Source organism: Nicotiana tabacum, chromosome 14 (assembly GCF_000715075.1).
Source record: "Nicotiana tabacum cultivar K326 chromosome 14, ASM71507v2, whole genome shotgun sequence".
Taxonomy (NCBI): Eukaryota; Viridiplantae; Streptophyta; class Magnoliopsida; order Solanales; family Solanaceae; genus Nicotiana; species Nicotiana tabacum.
In genome coordinates, this window is record NC_134093.1 from 48,508,180 (window position 1) to 48,516,419 (window position 8,240).

Consider the following 8,240-nt stretch of genomic DNA (forward strand, 5'->3'; position numbering starts at 1 on the left):
TGGCGCAGACATAAAATCCACTAGGGCCGGCTCTGCTGCAGGCACCTCATCCTGCTCCTCAATAACAAGATCCTCCATTGGATCCACTGATGGCAAACCTGGAGCAACTCTAGGATGCCCTCGTCCTCTACTACGAGCTGGAGCCCTCCCTCGGCCTCAGCCTCAGCCTCTAGCAATATAGGGAGCAGCTCCTCTACGGTCGGGTACATCTATCTCACGCATTCTCACCATCTGTGAGAGAATAAGAGAAAGATACTTAGCACACCATCAACTGCACGATAGGAGATGAAAAAAGAGTAGTTTTCTAACACCCTATTGCCTCTCGAAGATATGTCCAATTGTCTCCACACCGATCCACAAGACTCTTTGAGGCATGCTCATGACTTGTGAGACCTACGTGAACCTGGTGCTCTGATACCATATTGTCACGACCCAATTCCGCCTATAGGCCATGATGGCGTCCAACAATGTCGCTAAGCAAGACAACGGTGAACTAGCCATATATTTATTCCTTTTAATAATTTTAATGTTGTTGATTTTTATTTATTAGGTAAATAAAAACTGGAAAATTTAATAAAGTAAATCGTAAACTAATAAAATTGCAAATATGATGAAATAAATACTCAAAGGTCATAAAGTATCTACTAGCATGTTCCCAAGACCCGGTGTCACAAGTGTATGAACACTAGTAGAATATAGAAAACACCTGAGCTACTGCCTGAAAGTGAGATAGACAAAAAGTAAATACAAAAGAGAGAGACTGCGAGTGCTGCAGAACAATTCAGAGAGTAGCTCACCACTAAGCCTCCGGATAATAGGGGTGTGCGCCTGAATGGACACTAGAAGCACCTGCCTCAGATCCTGCATGATTAGTGCAGAAGTGTAGTGTGAGTACATAAACAACATGTACCTAGTAAGTATCTAGGCTAACCTCGAAGAAGTAGTGACTAAGGGTCGACATCGACACTTACTATGGGCCAACAAATGAAATACAGAAATTCTAAATAGCCATGGAATATGTGAATAATAATAATAACACCATAGCAAGCAGTGAATAAATTATTCATTAACTGATAGTAAATTCCAAAGTCTTCAACTAACACTTACTAGTTCCAAATCAATTTTGATCATTAAATAAATTATAGCCTCTCAAGCCATAAAATAATATCAAGTGTAATCGGGCTCCAACTATTATCACACACGATATTTTCCGAGGTCGTACGGCCCGATCCAAAATACTGTTGTGCACTGTCGAGGGTCGAATGACATGAACCATAGATACATATATTATACTGCCGAGGCGAACGACCCGCTCCCATGAGAGTAGAAGAATATGCCTCGCTTGCGAAAGTACTTGCGACGCGAGAGGACTTGGTTTTCTCAGAGTTATTATGTATTTCCTCAATTCTTCCCAAAAATAAGAAATCTAAATATAAAATTTGCAACTTTAAAATCCCTAGCCATCTCTCTATTCAAAACAATTTATATGCATAATAAACACAATGGTACAATTAAGGCATGACGTGGATCTAAGACTACCCGGACATATTATGGAATATAGCTACGCACAGACTCTAGTCACCTAGTGCGTACGTAGCTCCCCATACAAGTGATACACAACAAGACACACCTAAGGGGATAAGTTCCCTCTTACAAGGTTAGGCAATAGACTTACCTTGTCTCAAATCTCGCTTTCTAGCCCACGAATTCACTGTAAAGTCTTAACTTGGTGCCGAACAATCCAAAGCTAGAAAAATATTATATAAATCAATCAATATACACTCACAAGTTCATAATATAGCTATTAGAGTAATTACCCAACCCAAATTGGAAGGTTCATAAAATCTACCACCGGGCCCACGTGCCCGGATTCCTGAAATTATCGAAGATAGAAGTAACCTATAGTCTCACAAACTCAATATAAACTTTTTACCCAATTCCTTAAGGCGAGTCCGCTTTTGCGCACACTGTCCAGTCCACTCCCCGCTGCACCTGCGCTCGTTGGCTCGCACCTGCACTCGTTGGCTCACACCTACAAGCTTCCACATGCGGCTAGTTCCTCGCAGGTGCGAATGCACCAGAACTGTTGCTGCTTCAGCCATGGTTCCAAGTTTAACCATGTTCCGCACAACATCCCAAATAAAATCAATTCAACTTATGAACTTCAAATTCTCCCAACTTACTCCGAACACGCCGAATCATACTTAGATTACTCGGAATGACGCCAAATATTGCGTGCAAGCCATAAATCACCATACAGAACTATTCCCTAGCTCGAAACCCCACACAGATCTCGATATTACCAAAACCTACTTCAAACCAAATTTAAAGGACTTGAAAACCTTAAATGCGCTAACTTTCAATATTAAGCGCCAAAATGCTCCCGGGTCATCCAAAACTTGATCCGAATATACGCCCAAGTCCAAAATCATCATATAAATATATTGGGACTATCAAATCCCGGTTCCGAGGTCGTTTACTCAAAATGTTGACTCAAGTCAAACTTAACCAATTTAAGCCAATATTAAGGAACTAAGTGTTCCTATTTCAACCCGAACCCTTCCAAACCCTAACTAACCATCCCCGCAAGTTATAAAATAGTAAAAGTATATACGGGGAGTCTTATTCAGGGGAACGGGGATCTAGAAAGAAAAACGACCGGTCGGGTCGTTACATTAGCACTTTTTCTACATCCTACTTGATAAATTACTCTCATGCTTTAGTTGAACTTATTGCCTATTTTATTGTTACATGTTATATATTCATTGTTAATTATCATTATTTGAAGTTTTTGTTCGTGTTATATCCTTCCCTTTTGATTATCATTACTTGAAGTTGTAGTTCATGTTATCCATCTCCTTGTTGATTTCCATTATTTGAAGTCATTGTTATACGTTATCTCTTTTATTGTGAGTTATTCTTGTTTAATATCATGGTTACACATTTTTCACTGTTGAGTTATTGGTGTTTAAGTTGTGAAAGTCGTTATCACGTTGAGGCAAAATTATTATTGTTGAAACATCTTCCTTGTCGAGCATTCACATTCATTGTTATTGTTGATGATATTCTTGTATCCGTTGTGGTAGAGCCTTGGTCTATTATTGTGGAAACATTGATATTGTTGATTGTTGGCAAGTTGTGATATGTGGGCACTTATGGTGCGAGTTGTTATTGTGATATGATATTGACATGCATGCGGCGGTATAAGGCTTGGGGTTAATGTGCATGAGGCAGTATATAGTGGGAACTTATGTGCGTGTTGCTTGTCGGGGAACTACGTGATGCTACCCGGCGTCATAAGGTGGGCTTAAGTGCATGTAGCTATTTCAGAAAAACTGTTTTCAAAACCTATTTCAAATGTAAGGCTCAAGCGGCAGTATAAGGAAAGATTGTGATTAAAATTGAGAAATGTGAATATGGGACGGTACCTCGGTTGTTATTCTTGATTTATACGAGGTGATACCTCGGTGGTGATTCTTATTGTACATGAGGCGGTACCTTGGTGATGATTCTTATTATACACGAGGCGGTACCTCGTTGTGTTATTTTGTTGTTTATCTCATGTTGCAAAGAGTTTTGACGGGAATATTTCTTGTTCTTTTATTCTTCCTTGTTCTAGCAGTTGTTGTCCGTATGTGATCATTTTGGTTCTCTTCAGTTACTTCTTTTATGATTGTTTCCATGTTTAATTTCCGGTATTAGTTCATGATATTATCTTGTTTCGTATAAGTTATTTCTTCGCTTTCCATTATTTACCCTTATTATATTTTCATACTGTTTATTTATATCCTAGTAGGTGTCTTGACCTGGCTTTGTCACTACTCTACTGAGGTTAGGTTTGATACTTACTAGGTACAGTTGTGGTGAACTCATACTACGCTTCTGCATAATTGTTTTGCAGATCCAGGTACGTCTGCCCTTGCTGGATGCTAAAATTGATTTGGGTTGCTGCTTGGGAGACTTCAAGGTATACCTGATCCATGTCCGCAGGCCTCGGAGTCACCTTCCTTTACCTTTGCTACTGTTGTAATTTTCATTTTGACAATTACATACTAGACACTTTAGCTTACTCCGTAGAGCTTATGACTTTGTTCCACCATTCTTGGGGAGTGTATGGTTGAGATTCTGTTATTCGCAAGCTTATATGAGTTTATCAGACTGGTTTTCAGTATTTTGTTAATTATATATGTTCAATTGTTATCAAATGTTACGCTTACCTAGTAGTAGAGACTAGGTGCCATCACAACATCTTATAGAGGGAAATTGGGGTCGTGACAATCATGAAGGCGAACAATCTCACAAATGTAAATCTGAGCCAGCTGCTCTGAAGAGTAGGTAGTCACAACTGGAATGAAGTTTGTAGACTTGGTCAGTCTATCCACAGTAACCCATACTACATCAAATTTCCTCAAGGTCCATGGAAGTCCAACTACAAATCTATCGTGATACCCTCCCACTACCATTCTAGAATATCAAGCCTCTGAAGCAAACCATTGGGTCTCTGATAATCATACTTCACCCGCTGAAAGTTCAAACACCGAGCAGCATACTTAATAATATCCTTCTTCATCCTCTGCCACCAGTAGTGTTGCCTCAAATCCTGATACATCTTCGCGACCCCCGGATGAATGGAATACCGCTAACTACGGGCCTCCTCAAGTATCAAATCTCGCAACCCATCTACATTTGGAACACAGATCCGACATTGTATCCTCAATACCCCATCATCATAAATAATAACCTCCTTAGCATCACCGTGATGCACTATGTCCTTCAGGACAAGCAAGTCGGGATCATCATACAGACGTGCCTTGATGCGCTCAAACAAAGAAGACCGTTAAACCACACAAGCAAGAGCCCAGCTAGGCTCCAAAATATCCAACCTCACAAACTGGTTGGCCAAAGCCTGAACATCTAATGCTAACGGTCGCACCCAAACCGGAATATAAGCAAGGCTCCCCATGCTCTCAGCCTTCCTACTCAAAGCATCGGCCACCACGTTGGCCTTCCCCGAATGATAAAGAATGGCGATATCATTGTCCTTTAGTAGCTCCAACAATCTTTGTTGCCTCAAGTTAAGATCCTTTTGCTTGAATAAGTGCTGAAGACTCCTATGATTTGTGAACACCTCACAAGACACATTGTCGAGATAGTGCCTCCACATCTTCAATGTGTGAATAATGGCTGCCAAGTCCAAATCATATACAGGGTAGTTCTTCTCATGGGGCTTCAACTGACACGATGCATAAGCGATCACTCTACCTTCCTGCATGAACACACATCCAATGCCAATCCGTGAAGCATCATAATAAATTGTATAAGAACCCGATCCCGAAGGCAAAACTAGAACTGAAGTTGTAGTCAAGATAGTCTTGAGCTTCTGAAACCTCTCCTCACACTCCTCAGACCACCTAAATGGGTCACTTTTATGGGTCAATCTAGTCAAAGGTGCAGCAATGAACGAGAAACCCTCCTGAAAACAATGATAATACCCGATAAAACCAAGGAAACTCTGAATCTCAGTAGCAGAAGACGGTCTGGGCCAACTCTGAATTGCCTCAATGTTTTTCAGATCCACCTTAATCCACTCACTAGACACCACGTGCCCCCAAAACTACTGCCGAATCAAGCCAAAACTCACATTTGGAGAATTTAACATATAACTTCTTCTCTCTCAAAGTCTGGAGCACGATCCTCATGTGCTACTTATGATCCTCTTGTCTGAGTGAATACACCAATATATCATCAATGAATAGTATGTCAAAAGAATCAAGATATGGCTATAATACATTGTGCATTAAGTGCATGAAAGATGCTGGGGCATTGGTCAACCCAAAAGATATCACTAGAAACTCATAATGACCATAGCGAGTTGGGAAATCCGTCATCAGAATATCTGAATCCCGGATCTTTAACTGATGATACCCTAACCTCATATCAATCTTCGAGAACACTCTGGCACCTTGAAATTGATCAAATAAGTCATCAATGCGTGGTAGTGGATACTTGTTTATAATAGTAACCTTGTTCAGCTGCCTGTAGTAAATACACATCCTCATAGTACCATCCTTCTTCTTTAGAAATAGGACCGGTACACCCCAAGATGACACACTAGGCCTTATGAAGCTCTTATCAACTAGCTCCTACAACTGTTCCTTCAACTCTATAGGTGCCATGCGATACAGTGAGATAGAGATAGGTTGAGTGCCCGGTACGAGATTAGTACCAAAATCAATATCCCTGTCGGGTGGCATGCCCGACAAGTTTACTGGAAACACATCTAGGAAGTCTCTAACTATAGGAACTAACTTAACGGTAGGAGTATCAGCACTAATATCCCTCATGAAGGCCAAGTACACCAAACATCCCTTTTCAACCATCCATTGAGCCTTCAAATGCGAAATCACTCAACTAGGAACATGACCTAGGGAGCCTCTCCACTCCAACCTTGGTAGCCCCAACATCGGCAATGTTAGGTTCTTAGCGTGACAATCAAGGATAGCGTGATATGGTGACAACCAATCCATGCCCAAAAGAATGTCAAAATCAACCATGCTAAGAAGTGAAAGATTAATTCCATTCTCATAACCTCTAATAGTCACCACACACGACCGATATACGTGGTCCACAATAATAGAATCATCCACCGGCGTAGATACATGAACATGCATAACTAAATAATCGTGAGGCATATCCTAATTCCGAGTAAAGTATGATGACACATATGAATAAGTGGAACAAGGATCAAATAACACTAAAGCATCCCTGTGGCACACTAAAAGAATACCTGTGATCACGGCGTCAGAAGAAATTGCCTTCGGTATGGCGGGAAATGCATAGAAACGGGTCTGACCTCCACCAGAGTGACCTCCCCCTCTAGGGCGACCTCGACCCGTACGACCTCCACCCCGTGTTGGCTGAGTGGGTGGTGTAGAAACTGGTATAGGATCGAAATTGTTACATCCCGTGAGTTTAACAACATTGACATCGTTATATACGTTTGATATGGTATTTTAAGTGAAACATTTTTGTAAAAAGTTTGAAAAATATGATTTTATATAGTTATTAATATTACTACTTCCGAATATGCTTTAAATTATACAAATAATATGAGATTTTCTTTATTGTAAAGATATAAATTATTTTCTCACAAGAAAAGAAGGTTATCGTTTTACCATTTTAAGAATTAAGCGTATGAAAATTTGTACTCTTTATATGAGATTAGGAAAATTAAAAGTTGAGAAAATATGTGCATTTTTTTTACATGGATGTTTTAATAAAATAATAGTGTATGTATTGATTTTATATGGTACCACATGACCATAATAGTAAGGTGTATAAAGTGTGTTAAAAGTGAGTAGTATTTTAAGTAATTTGAGATAATTCTTAATGATGTGGATAATCGGGTAATTAATAATTTTTAGTGGGAAATTAATTAAAAGTTTGGATAAGACCTACAAGGCCTAATGTGGCAGCCCCTCCCTTTCAAATTAATGACTCTTAAAGTCATGTAACTTGGTGGCACAAAGGTGTATGATGAGTCACAACACCTCAATGACTTTGTTTACATGTTGGAGGACCATGAATAACACATAAGTTATCTTTGAATAATTTCCTTTGTCTTGGTTTTCTTTAATGGTAATGAACCCTTTGTCTTGGTTTCTTTATTGGTAATGAAATTGGAGGAATTTTTGAGATACATGACAGAAGAAGGCCGAAAGGAATTGTTTGATGATGTAGAGTATGGAGTGAATATTAGTCGGATAAGAAATGACGTGCTATGATATCAAGAATATCTTAAGGATTTTTCGCTACTTCAACCCGCCGTTACGTGTTTTATCACAATCAACGTGTGTTAGAGGGATTGTTAAGAGTACTGGCTTAGGTATGTTAAGGCTAATCCTTCTTTCTTTTGGCATGATCCAAGTAACGATACTTAAATGTAATGCTATTCCATAAGTGGTTTTACTATTAGTAGTTAAGGATGTCTATATTGTTCATTCCTGTAAAGTGATATTCAAGCATGTCTAAGCATATTCCTAAATCTCTATTGAGGTATTTGATAAATATGTTAATGTTTATAATATAGTGATAACACGCATCTTTATTATTATTCATTTACCACCGTGCTACGGCCGGTCGGGCAGTTACCACCGGTTGGGCAGTTATGTATCATTATTTACCACCGGTTGGGCATACATGCATATTCATTTACCACCGAGCTACGGCTGGTCGGGCAT